Genomic DNA, 16,275 nt, shown 5'->3' with positions numbered 1-16,275 from the left:
TTGCTCTCGGATGGTGTGAAAATCTTTGTAGGATACTTACATGTAAAAATGGAAAGGGAGGGGTCTCATAAAGATGTGACTAGAAAGCACATTTTGGATGACACCGCTCACAACGCTCAGCGGTTGGTTGACTTTGCATTCAGCAAGGACATGAATAAAAGCTCTGCATACTTCCCACATGACAATATTCATAAATATATTTGGACGTCGCTTGACGGTCTCACCTTCAATCGAGTAGACTGTCTCTTAATGGAAAAAAGGTCTGTTGTAAGCATCCTTGATATGAGATCGTCCCAGCAGCTCGCTAGGGAGGAGTATACGGATCGGTACTGACAGACCAATTTAGAAATCAGTGCTAAAACAAATGCGATTGAAGTTCAAAGGATGAATAATGAAGATAACGGAAAGAAAGGTAAAACGCTAAACAAGACAAAGACGAAACGATAGGAATGATAAGGAAAGTAGTTATGGTTTTGTGTATTTCTTAAGTAAGAATACTTTGGATTATTAGGCCTAGGTACCATATAGTTGAAATTAGTGTATTTTCAGATTTTTCGGTTGAGTCTGTGAAGGAAATTATCACTTTTCAGACTCCGCACTACCCCTTTTTGCATTTAATATCAGAACTGATGCCAGCTTTGGTGAGAACTTATCAAGACCTTCCATCTGATGACACATGGCCATATTAGGCGAAAAAAAAAATCCATCCACCTTTTGCATATATGGTGGGAACTCCTTATTCATGCGAGGAGGTTCCCACCTCTCTACCAAAACGTAATCGTTTCTGAGCAAATGTGTATAAGGGGCGGATGGACAAATAGACACAAAAGGGACAAAAAGATTGGTCATTAAAATATATCAACGCAGAATATATAATACAGTAAAATTCTAATAATTTGTGTGGTCAACGAACTGATGATTTGGTACGAAATATCGGGATTACCAATTATCGGGAAGACAAAATAAAGAAAATTAACTCTCTGAACCGATGTCAACTATTGTAAAATTGAAGATAAATTCATGAAAACTTTAAGATAAACAAATTTACGAACCGAAAACTATGCAGCCTCTGTCAAGACGGTGATGGGAAAACTATCAACGACGCAGAGAATACCAAATTTTAAGTGGATCAATTCCTTCAACAACATCCTAATTCTGTCCTAGTTGTTACTAGCCATATACCCCTTGAATTACAAATGAAGAGGGTGTTTAATCTATCGATGTACCTTTGCTTGCCTCTTTGCTAGCAAGTTCTAAAAATTATGTCGAACGTTTGGTGGTTAGGCTTTTAAACTGATGCAAAGTGCGAGTGTTGACGAATATATCGTTTTTGGACTGTCAGATAGTTTCTCAGCTTCAATCACGGTTAGGTTTCACGTGCAATTGGTTCACCTTCTAAATTTTTAAATAGGCTGTTTTTTGATAAGTATTCGTTTGGAAGCGGATGTATATATCATGTTGTCATGTCTAAGCGTCCGAGCAAAATGAAAACAAATTAAACCTAGAGGAAGAAAATGATTTTACCCGTCCTTTAGAAAAAATAGATCTGAAGATTGCCAAATTTGTCACTCTTGGCAGCCTTTGAAAAATTCAGGTATATCCAAATGAAAGGGTACCACCTTTAACGACGAATCCAGCAGCTTTTGATGAAGACGACGTCAACTCGAAAGAACAACGACGCCCACAAGGAAAGAACCAAAGGTTTCAGAAGTGAAATAATCTTCAGGGACGTAGGAGGACCCTTTCAATTTTCTTCGACAGCTCGGTAAGCCAAGGGAATCTGAGGAGACTTCAGTCCTAATGCCCTGGACTCACATTAAGTTAATTTTTGATAAGATATCACCCACACATGTTGTGAGAAAATTGCAAAAAGTGGAAAAGGGACTAAAATATTAATTAATATGAAGGGTCGAATTCGATGAGGGATGATTTCTACTTATACACTGGAGCACCTCTCAGGTAACAGACGATATGTTTGCAGGATTTAGAAAGAGTTGTACTACAATTAGCAGTTGATTTCGTCCAGAGCTCAAGGTTGGCGATGATACGATGTTAGCATTTTTGTGACTTGGACTAAACTTAACTTAATTGAAAAAAATTTCCAAAAATACAAAAACCAAGTCTTATCTTATGATGCACATAGAGAACTAAGCTTTGAAGTATTGAAATAGAGAAGAAAAGTCGAAAAATTGATAAGCGTTTATCAGTCAGATGGAGAACACTCAAGCAAAGTTGATATGGCGCTAGCATTAAAAGTAGAGTGTCCAATCAACAGTAGGCCAAGATTTCTGGCACCAGCAGAAAAAGAAGTGGCCAATAGAAAAATCAAGGAATGGCTAAAAGAAAGGAAGAAGGAATAATCGAGTACTCAGTTCAGTACTCAGTACAGTTCAGTCGTTGTTCTCCAGAAGAAAGACTGCGAACCACAAGTTTGTATCGATTAGTGCCAAAACAACAAAATGGTTTTCAGAGACTGTTATCTTTCACAGCTTGTAGACCCTTGCATTCTATGAATGATTGATTATTTCTGGAAAAAATGAAAAAGAAGCATTTCAGCGATTAGAGAGAGTCATGAGACGAGCAGTAGGGGATGACCTGATGAAGAAGTTTTCCGAATGTCAATTTCCGAAGAAAAACAAACAGACAGCTGCTATGCCGTGTCGTATTCACGCCGTGACCACTCGGAAGACAGCGTTCGAATCACGCTTGTGTTCCATCCTATTTTGGACTTCTTGCCGAGGCACATGTTTTGAAATTGGTGATGATGTTTCTTTCAAGTAAAAGTCTGAATGCATCCTGTTTCCAAATAGAGCATAGAGCCCCGAATAAGGGGGGCCTGCTACTTCCCCAGAAGATGAGATTGCGATGAATCCTATTTGACAAATTCAAGAAAGAAATTGACGTTCGAACCCAAAATACCACGATAGAATTCCAATTTGGAAGATCTTCCTGAGGATAAGTCGTCTACCAATAAGATCATGCTTTGTGCCCCCTTGCTATTCTTCAGCTCTAGCTAGAGCCAACCTTCGAGCACTAGGTAAACAATTCTTTGAGGACTTCAAAACAGATATTTGGCTGTAGGGTGCAGGAGTTGCAATCCTTCGTGAATATTGTGGGTTAGCTCTGGAGATCTGGGCCAGCTAGATTTTACTCCTCTTGCCCTTCCCACAACAATCACGGCATAAAAACGGCACATCAATGTGCTAATTAGGCTCCTAGAAGCGGCACTTACAACTTCCTATCTAACCTACGGTTTGCCGTAAAGCAAATGTTGGACATTCCATCGGGTAACTCTAGAAACAGGGTGTTGATATATTTTAGACAGTTACGAATAATGTTTCATAAAGTGATCCCGAAATATATCGATTTGAGCCAAATGAAACTGATGGCTTCTTTCGTAGGAGAGTCAAAGGTTGGGTATTACTTTGCACATCATTCAGTTATTAGAAGGTAGAGTTCTACGATCAAATATCAACCAATGTTTGCCTCGATGAAGACTGCCACTAAAAATAAGTTTGAATGACCTTTTAATTCGTTTTATTATTTATGATGGAGAAAACACATTATTTGTGATGGAGAAAACATGAATATGTATTTTCATCAGATACCGAAAAAATGTTCCGTAAGGTAAACATACCGTGGTGTCGTGAGGAGCTCAACGGGTACTGTATAAGGCAAGAAGAATGTGGCAGCTCAGAAGTTCCTCCTTAAAACACAACTAAGGAAGGGTTTTTTTGTTGAGAATTTTTTTTTTACCGAAATTGATATATGATCGATCTTCAGAAAGTGAGCGGCCCATGAAAGTAGACTGCATGAGATATTGTAAGAAATAACTGTTGAGTTCGTCGATGGACGATATCATATTCAAGTCTGTTTAGTACGATTCGACTGAAAGCCTAACTAAGCGGTCGTATATAGAAAAACCAGAGATTGTTACCGAAAGATGTCTGCATCCTGCTTTGTGCGATGACTCTAGTGAAACCTTAGACCTGCTTCTAATGAAGTCCGCAAAAATAGTAATTCTCACGATAGGAATTAAGGAGGTAACGTTGTATTTCTCGTACGACTCAAAGATAGTTTTGAATTGGTTTAAAGAGATTCCAACGAAGATGGTTAGTGATGGTAGCGAACAGCTTCCCCAGTTAAAGAATCTTGGAGGGTATTTCCAAATTTCGACTCACGTCCGATCAAAGGAAAAGCCAACAAATTGTGTCGTCATTAAAGATTTTGATTTTTTTGAACGATTCAAGTTTTTTGATAGAGGTAAGAAATGTGGTTTCCGTTCTTTGGGCATGTGAAAGCATGAATTTCAGCCAAAGTGAGTATCGTCGATTTATACATTGATTATATTAAAGATTTCGAAGATATTAAGAAAGGGAATTTCAAATTCATACAGAAGAGGCTACCAAACCTGTATTCGTTTATCAGCAGTCAAGGTCCGCTACAGGTGTAAGGTACAACGCGAAACACTCACCTTACAAATGATCACAAGCACAGAATTATGTTGTGAGGACGGTTAGGTGATGTACATAATATCAGAAAAGTAGTATCACATCACCATCACCGAGCGCGATACAAAGATTACCAGAAATCGCGACATCACCAAACATCACAATAACACTTAACACACCAACATTACGGTTTTATTGCCCAGAAAAGAAGTGATGATAATACCACTCGTGTGGTGTGTGTGTTTTGTAAAAATCACTAAAAATTACAAAGTTATACTGTAATGTATGGTTCGATACATCAAATCGCTCTTCCTACTACAAGCAACGGGGAGGAGCGTTGATGCCGACTACTGTTTTCAAATCTGTTAGTGTTATGATTCCCTGCTTTTTTGGCTAACTTTGGCCTGAACAAAATTTCCGGCGTGTGTGGAATAACTTAATTTTGAGGATTCGTTTCAGTGCCGAGCGAAGTAATAGAAAATGCATATATTTATAAATTGTAAGTAATGCTCATTTGAAAGGATTATGATTCTCTATACTTTACATGTTACAATATTTTACTATAATATGCGTGTGTATATATGACGCTGTGGATGGGATAAAGGCAGGACAAATATCACTCTAGTGATAGTGACATTCAGTAATCGGTTATCGAGTGTAATATGTGATGTTGGTGATATATCATCACATGTACGGTTAGGGTAATGAAAGGTGATATTTGTAATATCACTTTTCCTCTTAAGTGATATGATATCACTTCACCCACGAAAACGAAGTTTCGTGCATTTCTATTGTTACTTCGGAGTAATTACGTTGTATTCTTGTTAATACGCTAGACGCATAAGGATACTTTGCATGGGATTGTCCAGAATCATTGCAGGATGCGATATTAGATTTCAAACGAAGCGAGTTCCATTGTTCTCTGACTTGCAATAAATACGCAGACTTGTATAACGAAATATTCCTGACAGCGTTTAGCCAACCCTCTGGGAGAAGAGGTGTTTGCTTCCATTGCTATAGATTCATGACACTACTTTCATGGGAGCAAGCTCTTAATTGAACTAGGAGATACAGGAAACAACCGTACTTTTGGCATATTGTGAAATTTTTGATTAAAGTAGAATATTATCAACACTGATTTGCGATATTTTTTACTATAATTAAAAAGTGTGCATTGTCCCAATAAAGGGTCAGAAGTCATTCGAATTATCAAGATTACTTCAAACGCATATTCTTGATTAACGTTAAGAATTATACCTTCCTAACCATCCTTCCTCACGCACGGCAGCGGTCAAACAGGAAGTTATCCCGCCGATAAAACATAGAAACTTTCGCGTTCATCTAATAGAAGTAGAAAACTCATACCTAACACTAGTGCTAGTACTTTGACCCTATAATGTTCTACTGGCCAATATATCAACTGCAAATATTAAAAACAAAATAACGGTCAAACGACCGTATATATTTCAATTAACAACAACTTTTCAAGTATGCCACCTTTCCTACGAGTGCACAAATCACTTGGCCACACTTTTGCCTTCCCCCTATATATTATATCTTCTAATACCTATCTAAATATATAAATTCTCAGTTGGCGATACACAAATCCGCCAGATTGTGTCTGTATAATTTATGTTTGATATACATACACCGACAAACCTGGCGGAGAACAAAGTGGAAACACCTGTATGACTCATAGTTGGCCGCCAAGAGATTGTACGTTCCAAACGGATCGTTTGCGATCTATAACGATCGAATACTTTTTAATCTCTGCACGGCACCCATATAATTTCTATATTTTTTTCTTCTATCAAAGTATCTTTTATCTTTTTTCTTTTTTGGCGGTTTCGAAGAAAAAACAATGAGACCTGCGAGAATTATAGAAATTGGATTTTGTATTCAGTTGATTAGAAGATTGCATCTTAGCTGATTTGGTGTGTGGGTACAAGGTGTCGATTTTTATAGAAGATCTAGATATACTTTTGGCGCCAAACTATATAGACGTACCTTTGGTCACAGTAGTTTTCTACAGGTTTAGTGACGCAATGACAAAATTTCTAATAAATTCATTATGAATGCAAAAACGTTCTGCTGAAACGCTAGGAAGAAGCGCCGAAGAGGTTGCTGAACCGTGGTCTGCGTTGTTTACCACAGGGAAGGAGACAGTATAGTAAGTATCTAGATATTCGTATATTTTTTATTTTAGCTCATTAATATGTTCTATTTTGGTACGCTTCAGGTTGTTGCTACTCATATTTGCCTCATCGAACGTACATAGCAGCGTCTGCATTTTTTAATTATTCAGACTGTTGACACCCTGCCTCCGCACTAAGTTGTCTAGCCATATAAGAACACTGAATACTCGTCTCTTAAATATCGTTTCTGCGTCCATACCAACAATCCTTATTTCCACGTGCTGCTATTGATAAACACCACATTACAGAGTATCTACAATGTATAGCGAGTACATGGACAAACTGTTCTTTTCCACATTTCTTTCCTCCATTTTTCATTTCTCTTTCGCATTTCTTTTATTATTTTCTGTTCAGGTGAAATATTTAGTATTCATATGAGTATGAGGAATGTTATTTAATGGACCTATTAAAAACTTTTGGAATTTACTTATCAGCGGATGGAATTTCTTTATAACAACACGTTCTGCGTTTTGGTTCTTGACATTGTTTCCTCGTGTGCGCAATATATTGTGGTGAGTAACATGAACGCACATAATTTTATTTTTGAAAAGAAACAGAAACAATTGACAAATTGATTGAAGCCTGGAACAGAGTGAGTGAAGCGGGGGAGTACACTTCCTGCGAGGAAAATTGAATAAAAATGGGATATTATGGGAGCAATGGGCTTATGAAGACAAATAGATTTAAGAAGCCGTAAAAATGGCTCCTGCACTACAATGTCAAGTACTATTGACAGCTGAATCTGATAATAATTCCTTCAATATTGCCGAGCTGTCGGAAGAGTGACTTGCTCGTTTAGTTACCCAAGATCATACAGCGGCGATAAAACAAGATTACACAAAATAAAAAATAAACCGATAGTAGATCATTTAAAGGCAGTAGTAACGAATGTTAAGCCTACCCTTTTAGTTGAAAACGAACAAAAGTAATGTTTATTTATGTTTGTATGAAAGAGGCTGAAGACAATAGCAGTCCTGATCGCGACCACTCTTGGACTGCTTTAGAATATGATATAAGGGGGAATAACAGAAACAGGTATTGCCCCATTGATTTGATTCTAGTGGGAACGCAAGGGTCATTGCTTTCAGAGAGAAACTTGGATCACCAAGCAGCAGTAAATGGACGAGACCTGATCATCTCCATTTACTTACTTTGTCCAACAATGAACTTCGACATTGCTAATTATCTAGTGAAAGGCCTAACATCGAATCTCTAGATTATATAACACAGAAAACATTAAGATAAGCATTTTGTATCCAGTGACCCTGAAAATAAATTCGCCACAGTTGTAGACGCATAACCAGAACCACTGAGAGTTTAATCCGAGAGCAGTTCTACATAAAATTAATAATATTGGATACCACGAACCGAGCAAAAAAAATCAACCACAGAAGAAAGCACAGAAAATAAAAGATACCATTTTGATATTACAGGACAATAATGACATAGTGCCGCTGACTGTGAGAGAACCTGTTTCATTAGGATCGGTCGTCAAAAAATCTGTTTTATACAGATTCAGTCTCAGACCGTGTTGCATGAGGCGATCATTCCATTTTGCGAGCAAGTTGCTTGAGATTAGCTTTGCTATGAGACGCTAGCAAAACATCATCTATATAAAGCAGTGTATAGGGCGCTGGACGTTGGATTTCCCGTCTTCTAAGAATAAGTTCCTGCCTGTCTTTTATTATTCTATCCCAATTATATGATTTTCGTTAACCATTGTGTGGTGCATGGTGCGTTAACCACATCCTCGCGTCGTGCTGTCGGTTTGTGGTCACTTAAACTCCTTCCACGATCTTTCAAGAAGCTTGTGCTCATCTTCCACTATTCTATGCCAAGTATTATAGATCTAGGATGACCCACTCACCAACGGTCCTAGGATAGTGGCCGCCATTGCATGGCATAACTCGCGATTGAGTTGTCGATCTTTCTTAATGTGCCACTAATCCACTGCCGCATACACTTCCTGATAAACACATCCACAAGAATCCGGCCTACACCCACGCAATTCTCCATTTGTTTTTTTTTGCTCAGACCAAAAACTCTGACAACACGATGAAGATAGCTTGGAACTCCCGAATAACCGCGGTGACACTTTTCTCATATCTAGGATCGAAACACACAACCGATAACAGCTACGATGATGAAATCCGCGCACGGTTGTTGGCAGCCAACAGAGTCTAATTCAGCTTACAAAAATTGTTGCGCTCGAAACATCTCACCATAGGATCAAAGCTCTTATTGTACAGACAATGATCTTGCCAGTCCTCATGTATTCCTCAGAGACTTGGGTTCTTAGCAAGAAAAATTGGGAACTCTTGGCCGTGTTCCTCCGAAGAATTTTTGGCCCTCACATGAGGATGGACGATTCCGTAGCCTACACAATGACGAAATCTATGAGCGATACCACGACCGTCAGGTTGTGGATAAAATCCGGCTCAATAGGTTACGGTGGGCGAGTCACTTAATCCGAATGGATGAGAATGATCCAGCCCGGAAAGCCTATAAAGGCAATATCTATGGTAGCAAAAGAAGACGAGGCAGACCCTGCCTGAGATGGAGCAATAGCGTAGGTCAGGACGCCAAACAGCTTTTAAGGATATCGAAGTGGTGGACCTCGACGCAAAACCGGATGTCTGGGGTTCCTTATTAAGGCAGGCCTAGACCGGATACCGGTTGTTGCGCCGTTGATGATGATAATGATGATCACTTTCCATGAAAATTTAATACTATCCATGAGATGTACGATGTCTATTCGAAAAATTCAAGAACTGAGGTCAAAAAAGCTTCATTTTGCATAATTCATTGTATATTAAACTTAATGTTTTCTATTGTTTGTAAGATTTGTCGAAGTGTGGAGATGTGAAGTTTTTTTACTGCCCCGTCGTTTGATTTTTGTCGCCTCTACGCTCTGCGAAACATTTCGGCACTTCAGGCTCTTGATATTTAACTCTTATTGTCAAAACTTTCCCGAAAGTAAATTCATTATTTGGTCCTCTTATGTTCAAACCAGCCATGTCAATGTTTAAAGACTTGGAGTCGACGATCGCTCTCAATATTTATTTACCCATTCAGATTTGCAGATTGCAGAATGCTGTTACTCTGCAGACGGTGGCTCATGATCTTGATACAAAAGTATATTGTCAGGCTAGATCAATCTGTTGGCATTGTTAGGTACCTCATTATTTGGACCCCATACTCTACTTTTTCGGTTGGCTGTAAAAAGTGTCGAGGCTCCTATTTAGCAAAAATTACTTTTTATAATTGTGTGGTTCGCTAAGAACTTATTTACGCCAACCTAAAAGATCTCGCCCTTTTCTTGAAAGAAAATGATCAAGAAATGCTTGAATAAGTGTTCTGAAGAGAGATAGATCCTTACTTTAAAAAGTTAGCAACTTCATGTTTTAGGCAATAGATAATATTTGGTTGCCAAGGGCAGTTTTGAATGGGTAGCAAATATCTCTACTGGTAACTCCTTTTTTTTCGTACTTAATCATTTTCTGCAGATAATGGATATTAAATAGCTTGAGCTACTTTATTTAATCTGGGCACGTCTACATCTTTTTAAATAGCTTCAAATTTACAGGAAAAAGATAACTCTGCCTTATCACAGGATTTCTAGAAAATTTACAGCACATTCAATATTTGGTCCCCCATCTCAATGCAAAATATTTCCCACAATACTTAACTTCGCTGACCAGATGGCCATTGTTTCGTGCAACGAGCTAATTATCTGCTCTTTTGCATAAATAATTTGTAAATTAGTTTAGAAAAAAAAACGATTCAATGGAGAATACTAGCCAATTTGGCTTCGAATCATTATAAAACAGCAGTTAATTTAAAAGTAAAGTTGACTCCGTCCGAAAATATACATATTTCTCTACATTCTACACGGCGTGAATTACAAGAGTGCAGGATTTATGTACATAAATCCGTCGAAAATTACAATTTTAAAATCGGGTTAAACGCGCTTACTTCGGGCTTACAATCAATTGCTTCACAAAAACACACTCTGGTCGGCACGATTCCTTCCCAGACGAATTTTGAAGGACATCCAATTCGACCAGAGGATTGATATGAATTGTTAGAGATACCGTATGATCCACATATGACAGTAGTAAATCAAGCACAGTAAGCAATCAAGATACTGCCAAGGCGCTGGCTTTTATCAACCTCAGTGTTGAATTGGTAATTTCGGGTAAGGCCGTAAAATGTCGATATTAGCAGCTTTCGCAGTAGCTTCTCAAAAATTGTTACGAGCATGCTGCTCACTCAGCCCCTACTTTGCAAGGTATATTGTGAGCCCCCATGTATTCTTCCGAGTTTTTGATGCCTAACATCTAAAATTGCCAGCTTTGGAATTTATATAATCAAGAAATCCATTAGCGATATCGTGACCGTTTGATCAAAGATAAAATCCGATTCAATAGGCTATGGTGCACTAGTCATTCAATTCCTATGGATGCAGCTGCCCCAGGTCAGAAATGAGAGATGAAAGAAGACGTGGCAAACTCACCTACAGACGAAGAGTTGGCGTAGACTAGGACGTAAGGCAGCTACTAGGAATATAGTATTGGATTCGCCGACTCCAAGACAAAATCGGGATGTTTAGAGTTCCTATCCCCCTTCCTATCTTTGATGCCGGACCGGACCAAATGGGGAGCAACTTACTCCCTCTTTTTTTGCTCTACGAACCCCTCGTTTAGGGCTTAGCACCCAAACTTTAAAAATATTAAGCGATGGCGGCTTTACGATTTCTTACCAGGGCAGCCTCACCTCACGCCCTATTGACCAGAACTTGGCCAGAGCTGAAAATATTTTTCTGAGAATTGCGGGGTCCTAAGTCCGCATCAACAAACGGATTCACGCTCAATATTATTCGTAGTCATGTTGTGTTCTGCGAATATCTGCGAGCCGCTTCGGTTACGCTGCTCCCGGGGCAGAGGTGAGGCAGCGTCTGACGGTTGCCTCTGCCCTGGTGATAAACAAACATTTGTTTTTGGAGTCTACGCATGCTCTCCGGTGACAGTATCGAGGATTCCAAGATTTCTAAACCATCCAGATGTGTATCCGCGTTAAGATCGAGAATGATAACTTACGCAAAGTGTGCCCTTACTGCCTGGGAACTACGAGAGAAAAATGCGATTTTTCCCAGGGAGTGGAAAAAGGGACTATCGTAAAGATCTCGAAAACAACTAACTTTTTAAATGCGATAACTGAAGGAGTATTCGCGAGCTATTGGAAGTATGATCAATACACTGCAAGGTTCTCAGCCTGACGAGTCATCGTAGCCTTCCTATCTGCAGCACTGGATACACAATCGAAGATGTCGAGCGTCAAATTAATGGTCAGTGACTGAAAAAATCTTTAAATACAAAATATATGAGATTTATTCAAGTACAAATGGGACTCATTTTTGAAAAAAGTCCTCCTGGAAAGGGTGAGTGAACAACTTCTCTATACCCTTAGGGAAACCATGAACACAATGTTCTTAGGCTCCTTTTGTATCAATTGAAACCATAACCGAACTTAGATATGTTTATCTATGAAGCAGAGGAGGTGAATCCGACTAAAGGAGGAGCTTACGAGCATAGTGCAAAGTGTAGGTGCTCTCAAGGACCAGAGCGTTGAATGGAACAGAGAATTCTGTGTCGCAAAAGAGTTAGTAGAGACTGAGAGTCACGATCGCCGGCCAAGCACGTGCAGCAGTAAACAACACGTATTTATCAGCCTGGAAGGTAATAGTAACAGTTGTTGTTAAGTTAATTTCCGTTACCATCAATGTGGAGTACTATCGCGATGCAGCGAAATTGACATCTGGACTTAGTTTTGATCTTTTTGTTAGTCAGTTAAGATTTCTGGCGTCTATCATCATTTGGGACCGCTTAGCTTCAATATCCCGTTTCCGGCTTAGGCGTCTATGGAGCTGGACACCTAAGTATTTGAACCGTTTGCATTGGAAAATATTTACACTTCATTTCATATTGCAGAGCTTCCTAAAGTGCTTTTGTCACTGCGGATAATTTTCAAATAATGAAGACAGTCAGCGTTTCTACCATTCGCGACCGGAGCCTTCTCCTTTCATTCACTGAACATAAAATTAAATGAACCTCAAAGTAGAATCAAAAGCATGTGTGTCTGAGGCTACCTCTGGATATAAGGTCTAAACTGTTGTTTTGGTTGCAACTATTTTTCACCATTAGAAGCTTTATTTGAACAGATATCAGCATGGAGGATATTTCGGAGCCTAGACACCGTATATTGGCAGCTTGGTGATTTTCTCAAATTTTTCGATCGAGTAGGTTCCGAGAATGGGTCCGCGAAAGAAATTACCACTTTCCAACCCCGGTCTTCCCCGTGTCAGAATTGAAGCCAGCATTGAAAAGTACTAATGGAGACCTTCCATTTGATACACAACTATATTTGGTGAAGAAAATATAACTACACTTTTGCAACAATGTGACTCACTGTATGCATGAGCGCCCACAGTTCCCACTTTTCCACCAAATTTGATGTCAATTAGTACAGCCGTTTCTGAGAAAAACATAGACCGACGGACGGACAGAGGAAAATATACTAAGAAAATTGTAGTGCTGAGTTGGACATCCAAGAAACTTGATAAAGAAATGTTCGAAGCAATACTATTGCAGGATACGATGCCCATGGGAAACGCAGAAGAAAAGGTGACGCAATGTGCTGAAAAGATACAGAATGCATGTGACGCTTCCATGCCATGTCGCACCGTATTCAAAAAACGAATAGGCAAATTTTGGTGGATTTTCAAAATTGATGATTGTTGTAAAGTCTGCCTTGAAGGAGATATAGTCAACGTAGCAGGAACCTACCTGAATCGGAAAAGTTGCACAACCGATATAGAAAGGCGAGAAAAGAATTACAAGGAGCCATTTCTAGAAGTAAATCCGAACACTTCAAGAGGTTATGCAAGGAAGCGGACTCCGACCCATGAGGAGGTTCGTACTAAGCATTCATGGCAACAACCAAAGATAAGTGCTCATCGCCAATCACGAACCCTGATTTGCTCTGAGATATCCTTAGTACTCTTTTCCCACCAGTCCCAAGTGAATCGAATCTTCATGTTCAGGTACATCCCAATGGAATTCCCGAGGTAACCAAAAAAGAGGAACGGATTATGCCGAAATTAAAACTTCAGGCTTAGAGGGCATCCGAATAAGGCAGTGCTAGTCACAGTTAAGACTGTTCCAAAGTAGCTCGCAGAAATATTCACGGCGTGCTTGCAACAAAAGCTAGTGCAAATTCCGAAGCCAAATAGGCCTATAATAATAATCGTTGGCGCAACAATCCACATTAGATCAGGGCCTTCAAGTGCGTTAGAGCACTTCACTCAAGACCGTAACAGTACACTACAGTACACTGTAGGAGGCAATATGGTCAGCATTGCATTACGTTGGCCTATATGCTTATTAAACGGCATCGGCAGACTTTTCCAACTTTCGAAAAACAGGCATGTACCGATCACAGAAAAGGAGGGTAGCCTCTCGGGCATATATGGGATTTAGAAAGGCGAGATCTATTGCCAATGCGATCAGTACGGTGACGAAAATTGCAGAGGCAGCAATAAATCCTGCGCAGTAGTTACTCTAGATGTGAAGAACGCGTTCAATTCTGGAAACTGGTATAAAATATAATATTTGAGGCTTTAGCCAAATTAGACACTTCTGAATGTCTGATGCGCATCGTCATAGAGTTTCACCGCGAGAGGCTAGTGTGTCAGGATTCGGACGATGGATCTAAGACACATCGGACAACCTGTGGGGATCCACAAAGATCGATCCTCGGTCCTCTTCTGTATGGAATTTTGAAGTTACAGCTCCCCAAACGGGCGACCGTTATCGGTTTCGCAGATGATATTGGAGTGACTATCGTAGTACAAGACATCAAGGAAATCGAGATTTTTACAAACGAGGTAACTTGAGAAATCAGATTTTGGCTAGAAGTCGCCGGTCTGGCCCTGGCAGAGCATAAAACGGAAGTAGGTCTTATTACCAAACGAAGGAAGCAAACGTCGATTAAGATTAGAATTGGTGAACAAACCATACATTCGTAACTAGCGCTCAAATATGTATGTGGGAACCACGATTGGCCAAAAATTACACTTCAAGCCATATCTTGAAAGTTTAGCAATTAAAGCATCCGGAGTTACAAAATTATTGGCGAAAATGTTACTGAAGATAGGCGTCCCAAGGCAATGCCGTCGGCTTCTTATCTACATATCTTGATTTTGGTTTATAGAGCTCCTGTCTGGCCCTTGGAGCATGAAACAAATAGGAAAATAACAAAAACAGAAATAAATAGAAAAAAGATCGCCCAACCATGTCACCTAAGTGCACTGCGGACAACATCTGACCAAGTAGCATACGTGATAGCTGCCATGGTCCGGATCGACTTCTTGGCAAACGAGGGTCAAACCCAACATACGCAATCGGCGAATCCTACATCTATCGTCGACATTGGGTACGAACTAAAACAACACCGTAGTGTCAGAAGAGGTGGGACGATTCTCTTAAAATGACGCTTGACTTACAGAATTATCCCTGTTCCTAAGTGAACATGGAGGGTTTCGCGCTTATCTTTACCGCTTTGAGCGTGACAATTGAACGACATGTGATAGATTGAGGAGGTTGTGGAACACGTTGTTTTTAACTCCCCGAGGCTCGCCGCACACAAGACGGAGGTCGAAATTGTCACCGGGGTGCAGTAGTCACTCGAGAATATCGCAGACCACATGCTAGTCTCTGACCCATCTTAGAGGGCCATGGAAAAACTAATGAAGATGATACACAATACGCTAAGGAAAGAGGAACTTCGGGGGAAGATGATAAGTACCAATTCGAGCCGCAATTCGTAACAGATCCTGCTCCGCGATGTAATACCGAAATGACAATCAAGCGAAGTATGCAAATTGGAAGCAAGTGGTTTTAGTGAGTAAAATTCTCACATAACCATACAGCAGAAGCCAACGATAGGTTTTGAATTTTTCCATTTTCCAACGCCAAAAAAGAGGCAAACAGATAGTAGACCGATTTAAATAAGGTTTACACAAAACTTTAAAAATAACACTTGCTTGTGTTTGATACCCTCCTAGTTCTTATCCGGCCAGTTTTGGCTAGCTTTTGTTCGGCTTCTGTGCCAATTCCACCGTCAACCATCAAGTTGAAGATGTTTCGCACTAATGTCCTGCCTGTATTGCGGAATGGCGTATGAAAGGTCACCACTATTCCACTCGAAAACTCCAAGCTTTCGTTGAGCCTTATCAGTGGCGTGTACTTACTTGAGACAATATACTTCGGCCGATTACTCTTGTATGTGTTGATTAGAAGGCCCAAGTGGCAGTAGATAGGTCACACTCTGAGGGACGAGAGTGATAATTTTATCATGCAATGATGAAAATCAAAATATTTGGATTTTGTCCAGGGAATTTGAGAAGCTGAAAAGTTGAGCGTGAGGCGGCAATCTGGATATAGAATCTCGCCCCTTGTCAAGTATTTATGGAGACCGTGGCCGCTGGTCTACGCTGGAACTACGCTTTGGGAAGGTCACTCTTCAGCTGTCTGCTGAATATGTATTTCATAATGGTGATGGTTTATTCT

The 16,275-nt window shown here is 39.8% G+C and overlaps 1 protein-coding gene across 6 annotated transcripts in view; it reads right to left on the bottom strand.

Moving 5' to 3' along the window:
• Nucleotides 1-16,275, bottom strand: part of LOC119657760 (protein scalloped) — a 323,480-nt gene that overhangs the window by 116,382 nt on the left and 190,823 nt on the right. The gene's annotated exons all lie outside the window — the stretch shown is intronic.

The sequence above is a fragment of the Hermetia illucens genome, chromosome 5 (genome assembly GCF_905115235.1).
Source record: "Hermetia illucens chromosome 5, iHerIll2.2.curated.20191125, whole genome shotgun sequence".
Taxonomy (NCBI): Eukaryota; Metazoa; Arthropoda; class Insecta; order Diptera; family Stratiomyidae; genus Hermetia; species Hermetia illucens.
This window is presented reverse-complemented; position numbering and strand designations above follow the sequence as displayed.